Source organism: Arctopsyche grandis, chromosome 7, assembly GCF_051622035.1.
Source record: "Arctopsyche grandis isolate Sample6627 chromosome 7, ASM5162203v2, whole genome shotgun sequence".
Lineage (NCBI taxonomy): Eukaryota > Metazoa > Arthropoda > Insecta > Trichoptera > Hydropsychidae > Arctopsyche > Arctopsyche grandis.
This window is the reverse complement of record NC_135361.1, coordinates 15,267,501-15,279,779: the sequence shown is the minus strand read 5'-3', so window position 1 is coordinate 15,279,779 and position 12,279 is coordinate 15,267,501. Positions and strand designations below refer to the sequence as shown.

General features: G+C 31.1%; 1 protein-coding gene across 4 annotated transcripts in view; it reads left to right on the top strand.

Annotated features, from left to right (window-relative positions):
• Positions 1-10,875: 10,875 nt before the first annotated feature.
• The window catches only part of Rh50 (Rhesus blood group-associated glycoprotein Rh50), an 11,907-nt gene continuing 10,503 nt past the window's right edge, over positions 10,876-12,279 (top strand). The window contains exon 1 of one of the 4 annotated variants that reach the window (XM_077435332.1): positions 10,876-10,963. The gene's annotated coding sequence lies outside the window, so the exon portion shown is untranslated. Of the gene's footprint in view, positions 11,361-12,279 lie in introns of all 4 variants that reach the window. The other 3 variants (XM_077435331.1, XM_077435330.1, XM_077435333.1) reach the window with 3 other exon arrangements.

Sequence of the window (12,279 nt, the reverse complement as noted above, 5' to 3'; positions counted from 1 at the left end):
ATATTTGTTTCTTGGGGCAGAAAACAAGATGAACTGTGAACCCCTAAGAAGGGATGACAGGATCTTTGACCCATTTCAACCCTTTCGACCTCGAATTACACACGTTTGAATTTTGGACGATGGCCGGCGCCCTGATAAGACACGGACGCCATAGTTTTCCTTCTTCAAAATTCGCACAGTTATACCATCGGCAAAAATACATATGGAATATTAATCTAATAGGTATATATATGTATGTATTGCATTTAAAATATGCTTAAAAACCATTTAGGTTTAATTGGACAAAGCGACAGAATTTCACACTGGTGTATATTTAAATGGTTTGCGGTGTGGAATCTTTCTTCGGTCTGTGTACGAAGGCTACATATCTTTTTGCGGGACAGTCCACGTTGACATTGTATTGTGTAAACAGATATATTGCGCTAAGATAATGTCAAATATGATACAGAACCACGCAACTGCACCCATGTTCACCTGCCGCAAAAATATGAATAAAAAACTTGATTTATGCTATACACCTAGAAAATCCATCCGCCGAAAAAATACACGTGAACTTCCATTTTATTTGAGTCCATATTTTACTTCGAAATTAATGTAATTAACATCTCCGTGCTTGAAATACATTGTGATAAATCCAATTTTAATACCTTTATAAACCCATTAGCATATTATAATATCGCAAATGTCTATGACTATATACATTATATAGCTACATACATTCATATTCTCATTTTTCATATAATTTTCAAATTTAAAGTATTATTATCCTTCATTGTCTTTCACTTCCTTAATTCTGGACTTTTCATATATGTATGTATGGACTAATAAAGGTCGGCTTATATACATAATATTATCTAGCACTATACGTCAACAGCTCGGCACAGTACTGCACGGAAAAAACTACTTCTATTCATACTATACAGCACCGCCCATTTTCAGCTCGCTCATACTTGTTTTGGACAAGTGCAAGGCAAAATCGGCTTACATATACATTACAGAGTGTGACAATATTGTTTGCGTCGTATCGTCGATTCAATAGTATCACAATATGACGTTTTCGAAAGTATTCATATGTGCCTGGCAGCAATTTCGTTAATACGGGTGCACTCATCACTATGACGTCACAACATGTGTAAATATTTACACAGTGGCCAAAGAAAACTAGTTCTGCTTGATTCGTTTTGCTTACATGTATTGCTGTATAATATGAATAGATCACGTTGCTTACTGCTGTTACGATACGCCACGTACATATGACGGAAAATATCAATCTTTCCAACTAGAATTTAGTAAAGAATAGTTTTCGTACTTCTGTAGTCCAAGTTGTCACAATATGACGTTTTAGAAAATATTCAAATTCAAATAACCAGCAACATACATAGATCAGTTAGCATGTAATGTTAATTGTGTGGTAACGGGTTCTATCCCTGACTTTATTGCTGGCCAGACCTTGGATACGTCACTCCAAGCTCGATTGTTTCCTTTCACAGTTTGCCAATTTATCAGATTTCATTGGAAATGGTTCCAAGAAATTGGCAATCCTGTCCTGTTTCTCGCAAAATTTGAGCAAAACTCATAATTTTTTAATATTTAAAAACACTGAAAAAATTTGACCATAGATTTATCTATGATGGTTGTAGTTTTTGATGGTTTATTTTTGTAATTGGTGTTGAATAATACTTATGTTGACAATATATGTTGTGTTAGTAAAAATGGGTGTAGCCTGTATAAATAAATAAATAAGAAATGGCAACACTTTCGTTAGTACCGATGCACTCGCCACTATGACGTCACGTCATGCGTGAATATTTTCACATTGAAAACCGATTCTGCTTGATACGATTCGGTGACATATACTGCTGTATAATATGAATAGATCGTATCGGTTACTACTGTTTCAGAGACGCACGTACACATTACGGAACATATGAATGTATGTATATGATATTTTTGTTTACTTGCAGTTGCCAGCTTAAACTTTACTGGTATAAACGAACCTTAACAGTTGATATTTTCGTAGACACATACCCATCACATATTTGGATACGTTGCAAAATACATATGTACCTACATGTGTATGCTCATATATTCAAAGCAGGGCATTATTGACGATTTTCGACATTTTCGCAATTCTATACAGTGAATTTATGCCTACAATACATACGATGAACATACGACGATTGTCGGTGGGTGAAAGCGATGGCAATATTGCATATCTGAAATGGGGATCAACGTTAAATTGGAGAGATGAAATATGTTTGCGTGGCAACCACCGTACGGAAAACCGACTTCACATTTGCAATGGGTTGCCGGAATAACAATGAAATTAATTTAAATTTAAGTGTGTTTATTATGATGGATCTGTATGCGGAATGCATTGGTTTTCCGCACTGTTTGCAAATACGCTTCGATGATGTGAATTATATGGAATTATTTGCGGTTTGCAAACTAGACGCGGTCGTTCACTGTGTTGCTCTATTGTCAGGTTTTGCTACATATTTGGAATTTCGGATCAAAAACGTGGTGGTTAACTTTTAAATGGTATTAAATGAAAACTGGTGATTCACTATGATATACACAATTGAATTATTATATAATGACTACACTGTTTAAATGTCATAAACAAACCATGAGCCATGGCGTAGCTCTCTGACTAGACCCGTAATAATAGATGCATTTATACATACATATATTATGATATAATATCATATGTGATAGATTCAGAAAGAATACACCATCTCTATCAAGCTATTCAATACGGTATTTGAGGGTGTTTTCGGGCAATTGTAATGGGGTTCAATAAAATTTAGCATCAACCATCATATTATTAATAGTACTATCCAACTGACTTACTTATGTACATACATAACTATGCTGGACAGGAAAAATAGGACCAAAATTAACGTAGATAAGACCAAACTATAATACAATATTTACACAATTACACAAACTATAACACAATTTATTGCATGCCCAAAAGCATTTCATAACATGATAAAACAGTCGAAGTATTCAGTAATTATTGATATTCAGAGCAAATAATAAAAAAAATATTTATTTATTTAAATGCATGAGGAAGGCGACAAAGCCGATATATCCAAGGGGTTTGACATTTACAAATAAAAAATATTATAAAAACAAAAATATTCATAACAATAACAAAGAAAAAAAAATACAAAGCAAAGAAAATACCAAAAAATGAAAATAAAATATCTGGAATGGTAACATAATAACTTGAAAAAAACTGAAATAAAGAAAAGAAGAATTATTGGGAAAAAAAAATTACAAAAATCCGTTAAATTTAAGAAAGACATCTAGTTTGTTTTTAAAAATATTAAGGTTTTCTGAATTGACTACATAGTTGGGAAAACTATTCCAAACTGAAACCACTCTGTTTCAAAAGATGGAATCTCTGATCAATTTATTCAACTTTTTATTTTAGAGTCTGAGAGTGTGACCTCTGAGATGATTGTTTTCATTGAACGTAATAAGTTTTAAAATATGACAATTATTATGATTATTTATTATTTTTAAGACTTAAGACGATTAAGTTGCCTCTTATTCCTCTCGTCTCCAGTCTAGTGAGATTCATTCTTTCCAATCTTTCGTTATAAGAAAGTGATTTAAGTTTAGAAGGTATCTTGATGTCATTATGAAATTAGGATGGAGTGCATTTGAGCGAATGAACACTGTTTTTTTTAAATGAAAAATGCCCCTTTTGAAGAAGAAAACTTCAATCAATATGTTTTGCCAGTTTTTTCAATCAATACGTATGGATGTAAAACTTGGACATTGAACACTAAAATGCAAAACTCAAATTTCAATGCAATCAAAGAAGTGTGGAACGTTATATATATGCTTGGTATATCGAGGAGAGATAGAAAATGGAATACGTGGATGAGAAGTATGACAAGGGTAATGTATATAGTGAAAACGGTGAAGAAATTGGAATGGCAATTGGTGGGTCACTTGGGTAAAGGAATGGATGAAATTTGAACAAAAAAGTGCTGGAATGGTACCCGAAAGAATGTAAAAGGGTAAAAGAAAAGCCGCAATGAAGATGGGTGGGGTGAGATGGATGACAAACTTTTTTCGATGATAAGAGAACTTTTATGTATATGTTACAGTTGACGTGTATTTTCAGTTGTAATATATTCCAACTGCCGTTTTAGGTCATTAATATTCGAATACAGTTCAACTAGTAAACTATACCTTTACAAGTGCAAATGCACTTTCAACAATGTGCGTCAGTTGTAATATAACAGTTGAGATTTGACAGATCTGATGCTATTACGAATGCTTTAGAAATAAATAATGCGTTAATATATGAGTATTATGAATAAAGGTATTGTGTATCGCATTACGATAACTGTAAGAATGTGTTAAAAACAAAAAAATGTGACTTTCCAACTCAATTTACTAATTCTCCATTCAACCTAGTACCAACTTATAATGGAACTGTATTTTCAGTTGTAATATATTTTGATCAATTGGAATGCGATTCGCCATATGAATCAACGTACGTGGGTTAGAATATGTATTTTCCAATTATGTAGTCAAAATATATTACAACTGAAAATACACTTCAAGCATTACGGGAGTTATTACCAGGTTAGATATGAATATATTACAACTGGAAGATACACTTTTACTGTAACAAACATAATCCATATCGACCGCTTCCTGTCAGTTACCGAATTTTACTTCACATCACTACATATACATATATAGTAAATAGTACAAATGTTTAACGTAATGAAATCTACCGTGCAAATATGTAGTTCAAAAATCCCAAAAATAATGACTCCACTTCATATACATATATGCATGTTTATATATTATATAATAGTTTTTAACATTTTTAGTAATGTGAATTGAAAATATGTATGTACATATATATAATACATATAATATGAAAATATGTATATAATATGTATGGATATATAATAATATCGATGGACTAGATATTGGATTCGATATATACGAGAAAGTTTAACCGCAGTGTTTTCGAGCGATTAAATACTGCATTTAAATGTAAAATGTCGTTCCGTTTGAAGCGAAAGGTTTTTAATCGATTTCCCATCCCCCCCGCCTACACAGAAAGAACTTGTATCCTTTGGGGTGCATTTGTGGTCACCCGAGTGTAGACGATAAATTTAAACGGATTTATTTCGTAGATTTCAAAGAAAGTGTTTAATTCAAAAACTGCATACATCAGCACTCCGTTGAGTGTATGTAACTCCATCCAAACAAACACAATATGCCGTTTCAGATTATTTTACAAGTAGATAGGTATTGTATAATATTATGCAAACTCTGAATTTCAGCGCCACGATAATGACATGCCAAATAGAACTGTCAATACGAATGATATTTTAATATATTTAGCCGTGTCCGAAACTTGCTTAAATTGCGTGATCTCCTCATTTATACTCTTTACTTGTTTACAATGAGTCTGTTCGCTTATTGATAAGTGAATATTTCACTCACCATTGCGTTAATGTCACTTAGTGATTTATAAATAAGATGTGAGAATTATATATATACATTTAGTGAACTTGTGATAAATATACATATGTTCATATGTACAACACGTCACGTATGAAAATATGTATAATTTAACAAAATGTATTTACTTTGTATTATATTTTATAGGTGGTACTGTATTTCTAGGTTATCTAGTGAAAGTTTTATGTGTTGTTTTCCAACGTTTCTAAGAATCAATTTTATCGACACGATTCAAACTCGATCTCATTAAAACAGTCAACATGCAACTGATTAAGAATAATACATGCATATTCAAGTTGTCGGTGAATTTTCATATGACTACCAGAGTGGAATGGATTTTAAGTTTTATTCATTCATAGCCATAATGTTCGACTTCTCCAGCATCTGGTGCAACAAACTGCTGCCGGAAAATGCGCCAGGGGATAGGAACGACTTGTGTTTGAACAACTTCTCCGCGTAAAACTTGGGATGATAGCGAGCCATGAGTCAAAGTTTATAATAACTAGCAACTATGCTCATTGCCAGAAGAATATTTGAATAATATGCCACTTTGCTCCTATTTGCATATCGTTCAACGGGACTATATCATTTCTGGAATACTGTGATAGAAAACGAAAAAGAGATGATTAACCTGTGCAATGTCGGCCGCAAAACTTTAAATCGAAATATTGCATATGAAGAGTTTCGGTTATATTTCTTTTCATTTATGCTGATGAGAATCATACATTAGTGAAGTTGCAGTATGCATAATTCATACGAGGCGCGAGAGTGTAGTACGGGGCACAAAGTCCGACACAGTTTCGCTTTATAACATGGACCTACATATCTCTAGGGTATATTTCAATTTCTGAATCACCATAGTTAGAACTCATAATTAAACGCAAATTCAAACCATTAACAAACGAAACATAGCGAAAATTTTCCTCTGTGATCATTCAATACGAAATACGACTCCATTACATAAAAATCTCATAAGGATTCTAATATTAAAAAAAATACAATCTTCAAACTATTTTTCTAAATATATTAAATAAATATCCGAAAGTTGCATAAATAACTATCTACTTAGCAGTGCATAAACTTTCAGTTGAAATTTCATGCAACAACATTAAGTAGCATTAAGTTGCATCACATTAGTGGTGCTTTCGATTATACATATACATATTATAGTTTAGTGTTACTAAAATTTCCTACAGCCTATGTTTTGTATATTATAATACAAAGAGCTTAAGTTGTAATAAAAGATTATACCTATACATACATTTACTGATCTTTTAAATATTCAAAGAATCAAAAGTCTAATTACATGTCATATTAGACCACTTCAACATTATTATACAGATTTTGAATCAAAATGCGTCAGTTATCTAGGCTTGGTTTTTGGAAGCACAATACCAAATTTAACCAAAAATTGTTTTTTCTAATACCGGTATTGGAATCCCTACAAATTACTAAAGACAGATACGGTTCTATGATGAAACCTCACACGAAAAACCGCACATGGAAGAAATCAAACATCCAAACTTATACTTATGTATTATATATTCTCATTACTCTTTAGGTGAATTCGGCATCAGAGCTCCTTGTCCATTGTGTGAGGTAAATTGATTTGTACCACAGGTGTATAGCTAACCTCCCTGTCAACCCATCTCTATTGACTTGTCCCGTTCGTGAGTATTGTCACTAATGACAATCACCTATTGATATGCGGTCTTGTCCCGAACCTGACAAAAACTTACTACCGATCAATACATATGTATTCTCCAATTTCTTTTAGATTGAAAAACTCAAGTGATGCCACTTGTCCACGGGTTCAAACGGTCTTCCTATATATTATGCACCAGAGGAGACCCTCCTTTGATTTTATTTAAACGGATGATTAGGCCCGCGGGCGCCGGATTGTCAAAACAACAGGATGGCATAATTTATTCACGGGACGTTTGACGTGCCGCAAATTGGTCTTTCGACAACGTACACCGTGGCCTCACTCAAACTCACTTTCGGCCAATCTATATTAATGGGCAGGTTCGCAGTTTTTCTCCAACGGATACTTTCCACCTGGGGTTGGAAAGAGGCGGTTGATTTTTGTGTATAAGTGTAAGCGGCCAATCTTAGATAAAGATTGCAATTTTAAACCAAGAAATTTGGAGTTCAATCTGTGATAGAATATCTAATACTCATCTTATCTACATAGTACGTACATACATATGACAAGCCCGTTAACTTAAGAATTGCGGTTAAAAACATTTTAATTCATCTTATCAATCATTTGTGAATCAATTATTTTATCAGTGTACTGTCTCACGAATGTGTTTACTTTCCCATAAAAATTTCTTCGCCTGTTCTTAATATTGATATTCGACCAAGCACTATGAAAATATGAACAAGAACCTCTTATGTATATATATATATATATATGTATACATATGTACATACTCGTACATACATAAGCCGTAATATCCTAAAAGCTTTCAATTTCATTTAAAACCAGGGGCTGTGGAGACGAATTATTTCAAGCGGAGCATTTCAAACTCCTTAATCAAACCTCTCAAGTCGAAGCATTTCAAACTCCTTTTATTTATTCTCTTATAAATGTACTATAAATGTACTTACATTTTATTTATACCTACTTAATTAACAATAATTCAATAATTAGGGTTGAATGTCAATATTTAGTGATTTTTTAAATTCCTTTAATTTTTTATATTTTGAAAATCGTTATTATTTTTATCACTAACAATTTTATACGTTGGCAATAAAATCGTTCAATTTTGAGTCAGGGTGTGGAGTTGAAGTTGGAGTCAAATCATAAAATAAAGTCGGAGTCGGAGTCAGTAAATTTTGAACCGACTCCACAGCCCTGTTTAAAACTACATACTACTGTCCTTTTTTTATTTTTTATTAAATTATATATTATTTTTATGCATAATTGATGAGTATATTATTTTCGTTATGTATTAATTTATGTTTAATTGTTATTTTGTTTTTTTTTTTGTGTTATATTTTTTGACCATTGTGGCGCTTTAGGAATTCCTGTTATGCCACAATGGTCTGTTTAGAATAAAATAAATAAATATTTAATAACTCTTCCATTTATGAAAATCATAGTACTACAGCTCGACAAACAACCTTTGCAATATGTGAAGGTAAATAACAATTTTGTTTACTAGAGACTGGGCTTATACGTTGTTATTTGTCAATTAGCTCGTATTTCAACAGTCCACACGTTAATTTGTATTTAGCATAACTTATATCGACTGTATAATTCATATTTATGTTTACCTTCATATACGAATCCCATACATACTTGGTATATGGACATATGTATTTATACATATAAACAATTTTATATATTTACATATAAACCTTATAAGTTAATACCTGCATTTTACAAAAATATTCAGTAATATATGTATGTAATATGTAATAAATGTACATTTTAATTTCCAACTCATACCTCATTACGCTACATATAATTTTAATTGGTATGCACAAGTGTTTTAAATACTCTTTTGTCGTAAATTTAAATGGAGCACATCGTCAGTCAATTGCAAACAAGGTAATTTAGATTAAAAAAAATAATGGTTGTTCCATAATCTGAAAGATTGTAAAAACATAATATGTTTTCACGTGGTGCTCACATATTATATTTGTATCACAAAATCTTGCTATTGTCTCAAATCATAGTTTAGTGTGACATAAAAGCATCGTTAGAGGTTTAACTACCATAATACAGTTGAAGAGCTCAAATTGATGTAGTTTCAGATCTAAATTATACTCAATTAACTGGACTAATTCCTACAGTGTACCCGTAATGTCCGTAAATCTCGATTATAGAAAATTTACAAGTATGAAAGTGAAACACTGTTTTCTCCAAACGTAATGTGTATGTGTCCAGAGACGGCGCGTGGACTAAACGAATGAGGCACAATCTAAGGGCGGCACATTCTCAAAATCTAAGAAAAACGATAAAAAAATTAACCCCTTATAAAAAATTGCTGGTAGAGAGAGAATCATTATCTCAAACTATGGGAATAAATATGGGAATAAACTGCAAAGATGAAAAAATGGAAAACAAATATAAAATTATAAATTGATTTTTATCAATCAATCTTTAATTAGAAAAGCTATATGTATCATTAACAATATTCATATAACTAAAAATTCGTTGTCAAAATTACCAAAAGTCCACAAATTGTTGCAAAAATCGATTTTGTATAATCTGAAAACGCGTAAGAGACAATCACAAAAAATATGGGCAAAAAGGACACGACGTAAGGGTAGCCAATGTACTTGTTTAGTACATGTTTATACCTCTGTGAGCAGAAAATGAACTATCGCTTTTTTGAAATGAACATATGTACATTACTTACATACTGGGTTTGAAAACTAAATTTAATATGTACCTATCCGATCACAACTACAATTTTAGTAAATACTAGTGGTTTTACCCGGCTTCGTTCGGTATTTGTAATACAAACCGCTTAAACAAAACTAATCTAATAGTAAACATTTTATTAAATTTATTTGAATAGTTTTATTTTATATAAATTTATTTGAATAGTTTTATTTTATATAAATTTATTTGAATAGTTTTATTTTATATAAATTTATTTGAATAGTTTTATTTTATATAAATTTATCTGAATAGTTTTATTTTATATAATTTTATTTGAATAGTTTTATTTTATATAAATTTATTTGAATATTTTTATTTTATATAAATTTATTTGAATACTTGTTTTTTTTTATTAAATTGACTATCACGAACAAACAAACATATATAATAAGTCTCTTTCGAAATTATATGTATACCAAAATCCGGCGGTCCCCCCGGCGCCCCTCGGGACTTAGCCCCCGGGAGCATCGCTCCTGGGGCTTTCAAATCCTTTGAATCGAATCGGCGCATATGAATCGAAAAAAAAATAAATCGAATGTATTGTTTACGAATTCCCAACCAATGTTACATATATGCATATATACAAAGTCTCTTTCGTAATTATATGTATATTAGATAAACATAAACTGATGTATTCTTTATCCAATTAGATTATATCACTTTATGTTTAATTATGCATTGTCCTATTTAGTCATATTTTAGTTTTTATTCTTTGCTTTTTCATTTGTTTGTCTATATGTACTAGATATATTATGTATTTTATAAAAATCTATAATTGGGCTCAGATGTTTATTATATTTTTTTATGATTTTCTACATCTGAGGCCTGTTGATTTTTCAATAAATAAATATCTCCAAGTGAATTCTACCATACTACTATAAGAATGGACGAAAGCAATTTAAAAAGCAAAAAAAGAATACTAGAGACGCGGCTGAATGTCACTGTATACTCAATTCGGTTGAAACGACAGAGGCATTGGAAAATATTTACCAATTCGCGGGTGTTCAAACAACGGGAGCGGGCGGTCTTGTACAAATGTGATCAAAATATCATGAGGTTTCTATCTCGGACACGATTACCTGGGGCCCCGGCAATAACGCCGGGCCAATTACTGCATTATCAGTAGGGTCAACATCGAGAGGGGACCCGGTCCCCGGTACGAGTACAAACACCACTCTCCTGCAACTTACTGCTTTACCGCGACGCGATCGACACACTTCGCACTGTTTCATCTCTTTTTATTATAACTATATTGAATGTGTGACTTGATTTTTTTTAATGGAAATTATAACTAAATTTTGTTCCAAGCCCTATCGATTTCACTTACTGTATTTAATTAATTAAACGGTGGCTTAAAGTGTTTGTGTATGAAATTATAGGCAATGTAAGTTGTCGAGTGGAAATGTGCTAGTTAGTTTTGTGATAAAATTTAAATTGATTAAAACTTCTACAGGTAATTGAAAATTGCGCATAATGTGTAGTTTAATATTAAAACATCTAAAGTGTAGATTAAATAATATTTTACATACAAAATTTGATTCTGCTCAAGGTTGCTAAAAATACAAAAAAAAATTGATTTAATTTATTTTCTTTTTAAAATTTAAATAAGTTTTTCGGAGTTTCTAAATTATTGTAATTACCTCAAATAAATATCGGTTTTAACTTCAATACAGGTATATGAGCAGTTATAGTTGAAAGTGGCTTAATTCCACTTTTATTCATTTCGAGAAATATTTCGCAAAACATTAAATATAATGTTTTGCGTTTAACAATATTTTAAAATACTGGTGGACTGTAATACGTACATATATTCTGCTTTTCCAACATTCTTGGCATATCTAGTTAATATGTAACAATATTTAAAAATACTGGTGGCCTGTAATACGTATATTCTGCTTTTCCAAGATTCTGGGCATATCTAGTTAATATGTATCAATATTTAAATATACTAATTCGTTTATTCTGCTATTCAGAGATTCTGGACATATCGAATTAAAATAATTGATAATAAGTATTGAATTAAGTCTGTCAAGAATAGTGCTTTTAGAATTGAAAATGGACTTTCGCCACTTTCAAATATTTCAAATATAACGGATCTATTTTATAATATAATCTAAATTTTAAATTGATATGTAATTATTTTTACATATAATAAATATTATACAACACTTTGTATAATATTTATTATATGTATTACATATAATTCAAATATCAATATTAAAATTATCTCAAAAGATTATTCTCAATGATGAATTTATCACATATTTTTATGTATATAATAAATAGAGACATTAAACATTTTATAGTAAATAAACGCCAAATCCAAATAAATAAACGGGTAAAATTTCCTTGAATTGTTCGATTTAGAGAGC